Source organism: Adiantum capillus-veneris, chromosome 17, assembly GCF_014529385.1.
Source record: "Adiantum capillus-veneris isolate H3 chromosome 17, ASM1452938v2, whole genome shotgun sequence".
Taxonomy (NCBI): domain Eukaryota; kingdom Viridiplantae; phylum Streptophyta; class Polypodiopsida; order Polypodiales; family Pteridaceae; genus Adiantum; species Adiantum capillus-veneris.
Window position 1 is genome coordinate 45,759,092 of NC_140947.1, and position 11,244 is coordinate 45,770,335.

Genomic DNA, 11,244 nt, shown 5'->3' on the forward strand with positions numbered 1-11,244 from the left:
TCATAGATGCCTTGGGTGTGCTTAGATTGTTGGTCGCTCAAGATATAACTTCTAGAGGCCTTGATTGTGCCTAGACCTTTGGCCACATGATCAAATGTTATGACTTTGTGGTTATCAAGAGGCAAACCATATAGGTTTTATTTGTGGATAATGTTTTTTTCATAGAGGTTTAAATCATTTAGCTCATAGAGGTCTTCAATGTTGCTAGAGTTTTGGACAAAAAGGCAAATGTTTGGATGTTGTGGGCATCAAGAGCTCACACATATAGGTATTGTGTCCCTATAATTATCAAGAGGTAACACATAGAGGTCTTGTGATGATGTGTATTCATAGTTTGGCAACAAGGTCTAATTTGGTCACCCTTGTGGATATCATGTGACAACTTGAAGAGCCCTTGGGTATGTCTAGATATTTGAACACATGGTCATATATTATGAAATTGTGGTTGTCAAGAGGTATCTCATAGAGGTCAAGTAACCTTTGTGGATTTCAAAATGTAACTTGTAGAGACCTTCTGTGTGCCAAACATTTTGGCCACAAGGTCAAATATTGTGACCTCTTGGTTACTAGCATGTAACTCAAAAAGGCCTTAGGTGTCCTTAGGGATTTTTCTACAAGGTCAATTCATCGGAGTCCTCTCACCTCAATGGCTAACAAGAGGTAATTGATAAAGGAATTTGGTGTGCCTATAGTTTTGGCCATAAGGTCAAATATTGTGACCTCTTGGTTACTAGTAGGTAGCTCATAAAGGCCTTAGGTGTCCCTAGATATTTTTCCACAAGGTCAATTCATAGTGGTCCTCTCACCTCAATGGCTAACAAAGGTAATTGATAAAGGACTTGGGTGTGCCTAGAGTTTTTGCCACAAGGTTAAATTCTATGACCTTGTAGCTATCAAGAGGAAACTCATACAGTTCCTTTACATTTAGTGGTATGAATTTGTCACTCATAGAGGTCCCAATTTGATAAATGTTTTGCCACAAGGTTATATCTTGCGATTTGGCAGTTATGAAGAGGTAACTTATAGATTCCTTGGGTGTACCTAGAGATTTGATCACAAAGTCAAGTTATAGAGGTTCTCTTACCTTGGTGGCTATTAGGATGTATCTCATTGACATCTTAAACGTGCCTAGAGTTTTGGTCACAAGGTCTAATCTTGTGACCTTTTGACACTAAAGATGTAACTTTTAGATCCCTTGGTTGTGCTAATGTGTAATGATTTATTGTTGTGAAACATTGTGTTTGACATAGCTATGGGATGAACTAAGTTTAATATGTTTCACCATAATATATCATGAACTTCATTACAATTCACTGTGCTAATGTGTAATGATTTATTGTTGCGAAACATCGTGTTTGACATAGCTATGGGATGAACTAAGTTTAACATGTTTCACCATATTATATCATGAAATTCACTACAATTCATTGTGCTAATGTTAGTTATAGCTAGATTAAACCTTGAGATTGTGTTTTGGATCACTCAATATCTTCTAAGCTTTTACATAGACATCAATAGATGGTTTTTTTTGGTGTTGTGCAAAAGCCAAGCATTGTACTAAGAGAGATATACTTGACTTTTCAATAGGTTTGTCAATATCAAAGTGCATTGGAACACCTGAGGTGTCCTCAAGGAGACATGCTGGACAACTATGCATCATACTTGATCTCAATGGTCTTCTCTTGCAACGTTGCTTTGCAAAATCAACAAAGTTTTCGTATGGGCAAGCAATGGGTTGTACTTCGGCCTGGATGCACACAATTTCTTGAAGCCTTATTTGCAGTGTTCCATGTAGGGGTTTGGTCTACAGCACTAGAAAAAAATGTCGTGTAAATTATTGAAAGTTTGGAAGTTTTCACAAAAAGGAAATATCCCTTTTTCATGGTATGGGGTCAAGAAAAATGTCATAGATATCCATTGAAGACCATATATAGACCAGCCAAGATGGGAGTAGAAGCAATGTTCAAGCCTTTAAAGCATGTGTGGAATGAATTTGGAAATATGTGTGTTCATCAAAAGACCATTCTCATAGATGATAGCCCATACAAAGGATGCTTGAACCCTATGGAGAATTGTATCTACCCTGAACCATTCAATGTCAACCATGGAGACTCAATCTTGATTGATGAACTCTTACCCTATTTGACTCAGTTGAGTGGATCCCAAAATCCACTAGAAGTTGTCAAGTGCAATCGATATGGACAAGAGCCAGTTCAACTTGAACATGCATTATACAAACAATTCAAAGTTGTGATTGATGAATGGACCGCATCAGATAATGAAGGGGTTTCATCATCTACATCAATTAAACCCACAATTGCACATAGTCCGAATGGAAAGTTTATCCAGTCTTCAATCATCTCTTGTTTTAATAAACCAACTACATCACAAGGATCTTCATCAATGATTGCCTCTTGTCATCCATCATTGCCAGTGAACATCTCACAATTGTCGATACAAAAGCAAATACCCCTTGTGAATACTTTGAAAGGCATGGAAGCAATGCACCTTGCTCATCAATTAGACTATGACAAAAAGTTTATAAGTGGTCGAACAGCTAGATTGTACTTACAAAATCTACAAAAGTTGTAGTCACGAGAAGTATAGTGATATAATAAATCAATAATTTCACAAGAGTTTGTTTTGATGTCTTGGTGCAAATTGTCTTGGCCTCATAGCAAAGTTTCTTTCTCCATTGTGGAACATGTCGTGGGTGTTTTTAAATACGAACATTGTTATTGAAAAGTTAAACTCTATTATCTAGTTTTACTATGTGGTCTCAATTTCATTTTATCTCTTTTTTACCGTGTAAATATCATGGATACGGACAAGAAAGTCTAACAGCTTATTAGATCATATTTGTGGAAAATTTAACAAGATGTCATTGTCAAATATATTTTAGTGTGGATTGTGCACTACAACTCCTTTATTCATACATTCTAGTGGGCTATAGCAAAAATCAGACAACTAGATTGGATTTGTAAAATAAAAACATTGCAGTTACATGAACTAGTGATGTAGTAACTTTGTAATTCTTTTTAACTTTATAAGAGTGTGTTTCGACAATTATTTCCAAATTTCTTATTTGAGACTTTTGTTTTCAATTCTCTTGGCCTCATAACAAAGTTGCATGCTTCATTGTGGAGCATAATACTGGTGTTTTTAAACACCACCATTGTTCTTGAGAAGCTCAACTCTACTATCCAGACCTACTTGTATAGTGATCCAAAATTTCACTATATCTCTTTTGTACTATGCAAACACATGTATATGGACAAAAAATTTAACAATGGAAACAAAATGCTTTTTTCAACTATAATTAGTGCGTATTATGGCAATGAAATTGTATCATAAGATTTGAGCATTCTAATGTTTTGTGATATTTGAATGTTACAGATGTCTTTCAAAGATAAATAAGTTTTTCCATGGTCATATCATCAAATTTGGCCATTTTAATGTTTTGTAAGTTTGCAATATGAGAGACATATTCTCCCAATATGCTAGCTAACTATAGCTATAATCATATCATAAGATTTGACCATTTTAGTGTATCATGGGATCTACCTATTGGATGCATGTTCTTTAAATTTATCATGATGATATTTGAGATCTTCATGCCCACAAACGTCACATTTGATTATCCTCCATCATAGAAAAAGACTTGACAATTTGTTAGCATGTAACATCATAAGGCTATCCTTACAAATTAAATGAATTTGGAATGATTGATTGATAAACAAATGGTCTATGGAAACTCTTACGAATTAGATAAGATTTGACCACTTGACCAATAAACAAACAATCTAGAGAAATTATGGGATTAGATGAAATGAGACCCACTTAGTCAATAAAGAAACTATTAATGAAAATCATTTTGAAGGGTTTTACTCCATGAATTGTAGCTTGGAAATGTAAGCCAAAAAATGAAAATAGAAAACCTTAGCATGAAGAACACAAAGAATATAAGTTTGTTCATTATATCACTAGACAAAGACCAAAGACAACTTGGCTTAGAATTTAGGAGAAAAGGTATCAAAAGACATTTTGTAAAGTTGTAATGTCACAAATAAAATATAATATAAACAAAGTTTCAACTAAATACATAACTTTGAAATAATAATAGATTTTCAAACTTTAGGAGAATAGGATATCACATTTGGCTACAAAAACCAAACCCGATGTTGAATTCAAGGAGAAAATCGTTAATGTCTTGAAAGTGGGACTTGGGAGATTCCCAAATTCTCTAATATGGAGTTTACTGGACTAGCGACATGTTTGATTACCTCCCGTATTTGACGTTGGACAACTTCAACATCTTTCGGAGTTGAAACCTTTGCTTGAGTTATGACTGGAGTAGATGATGTCTCCTTTTGCACCTTCCGCAAGGACGGAACAACATGAGCATCCTTCGAGCCTCGGGTCACTCGCTTCGAGGACATCATAAACAAGGTAGAAAAAAGGAAAAGAGAGAAAGAGAATTCAAGAATCCGAAGGGCAACACGACGATGATATAGAAAGACTTGGAGATAGAGATAGCTTGAAGGTAAGAGCTTGAGGGAGAGAAGGTAACTCCGACATCAAACCAAGAGAGCTTCCGCTTCTGAGATTGTGTGTCTGTGTCTTCAAAGTGAAGGGAGAGGGACTTTATATAGGCTCTCAAGGCTAAGAATAGAGGGAACATAAGTTCGCGTACGTTCGCGGCTTCCAAATTTTTTTAAATATTTTTTTGGCGGACACGGAATTCGATGTGCGATTTTGGTTCTCCAATTTTATAAGAATCTTGGCTTCCAAAACAAGAACTCTAAAATTAACTCCCTCCTCTTTCTTTCCTAAAAATACTCCTCCTTTTCTAGAAATTGCTCTCTCTTTCCTAAAAATACTCCCTCCTTCTTCAAAGTAACTCTTATCTTTAGAAATAGATTTGAGGCTTAAGTTTCCCATCAACCTATTGTTCTCAAGTGAATAAGGGTCATAATTAATAGATCTAAAGTCCAATTTTTAATCCAATCGTTCCATTAGAATGCTCTTTGACTTACTAAAATGCAAATCTCAAATATTTGCAAAGTAAATGAAATACTTTTATTGAAAAATGTTGGGTACATTACACCCAATGACATGTCTTGCATCATAGAGAATGAGAGTTGAGCTAGATGGATGTGATAGTGCAGGTTCCACTCAATTAAGGGAATGGGTTTAAGCATGTAAGGGTGGATGCGGTTCTTATATGAAGGAAGAATATGGTTTTATAGCTGACAACAACACATGTGGTGCATGTAATGTATGAAGTGTGAATCCCTAGATTGCTCTCAAGCCATGATACATTGGTGGTGTTAAAAAAGCCTCATTCACTTTGGAATCTATCAAGGCATCATGAAGCAAGTGTAATGCATCCCATCTTCCAAAACACTGATTGATCATATCTTGCATCCATCCTCCAGTTAATGTCTTTCTTTTGTGTGCCTTTTGGACATTTATACTTACTTCCCATGCAATTCTTGGATATCAATGTAAAGGGTTACTAACCATGTATTCCACGACTCTCTCCATACCCATAACTTCAATGGAAAGTGATTTGGACTCAAGAGGTAAGAGCATGTATGGTGGTTGTGTCTTGAATTGGCAAAAATTCCGTAAGAACACTTTTAGAAATTCTTAAACTCTTTACAGGTATTTCTTGAAAACCCAGCTTTAAATCTCTCCCACATTGCACAAGCAGGGATTTTATATTCACGTGATAGTGTGTTTTTTTTGTTGATCACGGTGCTAATAAAAAAAATTCTCAATTCACAAGTCTTCACATTCACTAAAAATGTTCCATATGAACAAGGAGAATTTTTATTATTATTAAAGATATAAGGTTATGCCTTTCTTAAGAATATAGTGCAAAAACCCTATAGGGCCACCACCTTTTCAAGGGAAGAAGACGCCATGCGGAGGGTGGGTTTGAGAGGAGCCGAGAGTCAAAACTTTAGTGTGAATAGGCACTTGGAATTTCTTTATATGTATAGTCATAATTATCATTAGCATGGGGTATGTCCAGATTTGATGAGGGGGTGGCAAAATCAAAAGAATTAGGAGAGTGTCGATTAGTATGGGGAGGCACCGCCGTTTGCAAGCAAATTTGAGTAGAAGGGGAGGCTGCAAGCAAGAGGAGGAGAGCCGGGAGCGGGCAATACGGAGGGTTTGTAGGCCATGCGAAGGGCACTGCTTCGGTTCGAGAGTGAGGATGTTCAGGAAAACGAGGTGATACCGAGCGGGCTGAAACCTTCGATGTAAGAGAGGGCATTACTTTGATGAGCAAGAGACTGTGGAGAGCGAGGGTTGCCTTGGGGGAGGCCATGCAAGGGGGGTGCAAGCCCTGCAAGGAGACGGTGGCCAACATGAGGAGGACGCTGTTTGGAGCAAGAGAGAGCTCTGTTTGGGGTTGAACAAAAGTGAGGAAGCAGTAGAGAGAGAGAGAAAGAAGATGAGGGAGAGGTCTTTGTGAGTTGGTCGACGGGAGGAAAAAAGAGGTTTTTTTTTGGGCCTTGGAAAAATAGACTCTCCCTTTGATTTATTTAAACCCTCTAAGATGGGCTTCCCATAGGCAAAGTAGGGGTAGAGAGGAGAGTGCTCTAAGAGGTTTTGGAGGGAGAGTTTCTCTCTTTCAAACCCATCCAAGAGAGAGATGGAGAGCCTTGCTATGAGCTCATTGTAGCAAACCAAGGAGAGAGAGAGAGAGAGAAGCTCTCAGTATTCAATTGAGAGAGAGAGAGAGAGAGAGAGAGAGAGAGAGAGAGAGAGAGAGAGAGAGAGAGAGAGAGAGAGAGAGAGAGAGAGAGAGAGAGAGAGGCTTAGACCACCTCTAAGAGAGAAAGAGATTGATTCTCTATTTCAAAGAGAAGGAGGCCTTGAGTTCAAAACTAGTAAGAAGCGAGAGAAAGACCAAGAAGAAGGTTGTCTTCTTATGTTGAGAGAAAGACAGATAGAGAGAGAGGGGTGGTACGGGTCATGTTTGATAGAGAGGGAGCAAATGTTCGTTGCTATCAAATATGACGAGTGTGCTACCCTAAAGGGTGTAAGACAAACAAACATGTTGCCCTATAGGGTGTAAGCCAAGCATGGCCGGCTCTACGAGCGAGGTTTCTTCACGACTTTCCCAAGGAGACTTCCCCAATTGAAATGGATGCAAAGCTAAAGACGCTTAAGCATAAGTGAAGAGTTCAAATTGTTTTTGGGTCATTTTGAAGAGTGTTGGGAAGAATTAGCGGCAGCCGTGCAATTGGCTAATGGAGACTACTTCAAGCTAGACAGGTTCATGGCGTGTCTGCATCCCAAAGTGAGAGAAAAACTCGATTTTGGGAGTCCAAAGAATTACAATGGTGCGGTAGCCATTGCATGATCGACGAGCAGAAAGATAAAGAAGAAGATAGAGCAGGGCATGTAAGGCTACGAGACAATGGCCCATGTTCAACCGCAGAGTCCGAGGGAGGCGGCACACGAAGAAAATCAGGGAAATTGAGGGGTAGCTGTTGTGCCGCAAAATTGGGTGCGCACGGTGCAAGATTTATCCGAGCAAATGCAGGAGTTGCGGCTTAGTGTCATTGTCATGCCAAGGGTAGGACTAGACGGGCACGGCCCGGGCAATGTGCCGGACACACATGCAGTAAAGGGGTCTATATATAGAAGAGGGCCAGGGGCCTGGCGAGGGGCCTATATATAGGATGGTTGGGAGGTTATTCGCATGTCTGTCTACCCGCTGGTCTTACATTGGTATCAGAGGTCAAGGGAGGGAGCAGCCATGGAGTAGGGGAAGAGGCAGGGCCTTCTCTCGAGTCCTCTCTCTCTCTCTCTCTCTCTCTCTCTCTCTCTCTCTCTCTCTCTCTCTCTCGATCTTTCTCGAAGCATGGAGAAGCATAGGCGAATCAATTCTCGTCTTTGTTTCGCCATGGAATTAGCATAGCATGGGAGATGGAGGGGCTACAGATCAAAGGGGCTGCATGCTGCTCGTGGAAGCTTTGCATGATGCTTCAGTTTTGCATGCAAAGCCCTTTGGAAAGCTCCGGTTATGGATCCCACAAGGGGGGCAACGCCCCTTGGACAACTCGACATGCAGGGCCGTGGGAGCGGTTGCCTGCACACAAGGAGAGCCAGGACCGGACTTGAGCCGAATTGAGTGTTCTCGGCGTCTTTGGGCTCGCAGCAGGGAGAGGAGCACTTTTTGACTCTGTAGCCTTGGCCCTCGATGGCCAGTTAGTGTTCCATCTTAGGTTTCGACCGGGCGCAGGCCATGTAAGCTGAACAAGTTTCATTTTTTTTAATGTTTCTTTCACATTCGTCTTCGATTGGGCGCCCTAGGGTGCCCAAGGGGCCACCCTAGGGGCCCCTCCCACCATAGGAAGGCCTGGTGCAAGCTTTTTCTTCAACCGTGGCCTTCCACCGCTCGCCTTGGCTTTGATTGGACCTTCCAAGGCACGAAACTGGATGACAAAATATTTCAGATTTGCAGACCCTCTAGAATCAAGAACATGCGAGGTCGCCAAAAGTCGCAAGCATACAAGGGAATGCAAGGCTGCCAAAGGCCGTGACCATACCATGCGCGGTCGCCAAAGCTGCAAGCATTCACGGGCATGCAACGGCATGCAAGACCGACATAATTGTGCCATGCAAGGGCATGCAGGCAACGCTATGGAAGCACAAGCCATGTCACCAACACGGAATGTTACTCAAGCATCGAGGTAAGTAGTCGATTTCAACTCTGTTTGTCAATTTCCTCCAGAACATGATGCAGCATGGCACAAGCATGGCTTGTGCAAACGGTGTGGTTATTGCCTTTGCAAACAAGCATGGCTTCTCACGGGCATAACCATTCAAGCATAGCAAGCATACAAGTTGAGGCTTTGTAAATATTCTTGTACGGCCGTCCAAAGCGTGCCGACCTGCATTCATCCACTAGGATTCCACGAGAGCAAGGCTCATTTAAAGATGCTCATGGGCATGGATGGTGTAACACATTAGAGAATTGCGGTTCTCATACATTTTCACTTTGATTGCGAAACGGGCAAGGCTCTTGGCAGCAGGCAGTAGAATAGTTATTGAGCATGTGCTTGATGACTCTAGTATGCAATGGAATGAATGATCACGGCTATCATTCATAACGCCAAAACAGGTACGAGATGCATAACCTGCACGTGTTATACTGTTTTTCATTAGATTTACAATTCGACAAGTTTTTTTGTGCATGATCGACACGGTCGACTCTCTTTGCTATGCCGTCTGTCGCTAATAGCATTTGTTGGCAATGAGGCTAGACATAGTTATATGAAGCATGGCTTCTCCTGAGATACCTTGATAGAGCACGCTCGTCACAGGTTACATTTTGTTTCCAAGGCAAGGCCAAGGGCCAATTTTTCAATATCTCAAGGAGACAGGCATGGCCTATTACTCAACTTGTTGAAGACAACAAGTTGCTCGGCATGGCCGACTCCTTGTCACTGTTTCTACAAGCTGACAGAGAATGCTTGCCACATAGTACTGGTTAATTTCAGTTGAAATTTCTCGACAAGGTCGTTTCTTTTTGTTATGATATCTGCAGCCACATCCATTGGCTATCAGCACAAACATATTTATGTGAAGCAAGGCTTCCATTTAAGAATCTTGCATTGAAATTTTTTCGTTTGGGGTATGCTATGAGCACATGCCCTTGGTGAATTTCTCCATAACGCCAAACAGGATATTTCAGGGCATGTATATGATACATAGGCCCACTCTCTTTTGCACAATAGAGATGGTTATGCGCTACATTTGAGAAAGTTTTCTTCCACGGAATCTCGGGACAACTGGTTACAGCAACAACCAGGTTAGCCAAGTTTAAGTTTTTCTTGATTTTTCCATGTTTACACTTTGCTTGGAAATTACTGTCATTGTGCAAAGCAAAGTGCTTTGGCAATTTTACATGAAGCAAGGCTTCTCCCTTGTGCCAAGGTACTGCCCAATGACTTGGAGTCAACGACATTGGCACACAAGTTTGGGGAGCTAGCAAATTAGGGAATATTCACTCACACAATCCCTACCAGTTTAAACCGTGCAAGGCACTTATGGCTGTGGCTCTCACGTTTGAAACCGTCATAGTAGCCAAGGGCTTACGCTTTTGCATGCAAGGCATGCTAAGCAGGTGGCATGGATTCCACCACTTCATGCTTTATGCTTCCGCTCTCACACTCGCAACTCTGTCAAGGACAGACTAAGTGATGGATTGTTGAACCTGATGGTTGGTTGCTATCAACACCCAACAGCACTAAATGGAACCTAAATCTAGGACTTATTTCACAGGCAAAGTGCCAATGCTAAGTCATTTTCATGCAATCACGACCCTGCAAGGCAGGTAGATCAAGATGTGGTTGTGTTTTTCTGCTACCTCTCTCAATGAGCAAGTCATACCGGACAATTGTGGAATGCTTATAAGATAAGCTGCAAGTCAGGCATAAGATGCATAAGAGCACAAAGCTTGGGCACACACTCCAAAAACTTAAGGAAAGTTCCTCAGCCCAGCATGCTCTTCTTCTCTCGTTCTCTCTCTCTTTAAGGGAAAAAAATGAAAATCTTCTAAGAAGCTTTTGATACGTGTTTTGCTCATGAGTCAGCCTGAGCCAAGGTGCTCTAACTCTCAGCTAACACGTGGCTAAGATGCTACTCAAATTAGTCTTCATCGGTTCGTCCATTGAACACTAATTTGCACAAGGGCTATGAGCCACACAGGCTAAGAGCCATTGTCAGGCCAAGGGTAAAACCGAACTATTGGCATTCTTTGGGTGATTGTTTTCAAGATTGAACAGATCTACCCAGGTAAGTATACATCAACGTTAATGGACAAGCAAGAGTCTTGTCATTCAGGATGTTTATAGTGTCATTTTTGCACTACATGTTTTCAGTGCGACACTCAAGTTGAGTTTTTGATAAATCTTCAACTCACAGCAGCTGATCTCTACAAGGAAGTATAGATGCAGGAATCAGTTGCGATAGCATGGCTGTCCACCAGAGCTAGGCAGTTCACTTGTGTGGATTCCCTGCTCTCTCTATAGCACTACGGAGTGTCTATGGACATATTGTTTTGGGGTACGACCCGGCGGGTGACTGCTACATCCCCCTATAGACATTAAGGATCATACTTTGATATCTTCCACTTAGACTTTCAAGGAAAGAATTCCGCAATCTACCACGCGGTAGCGGACAAACTCAACTTTTCAAGTTGATTCCAATCATGAT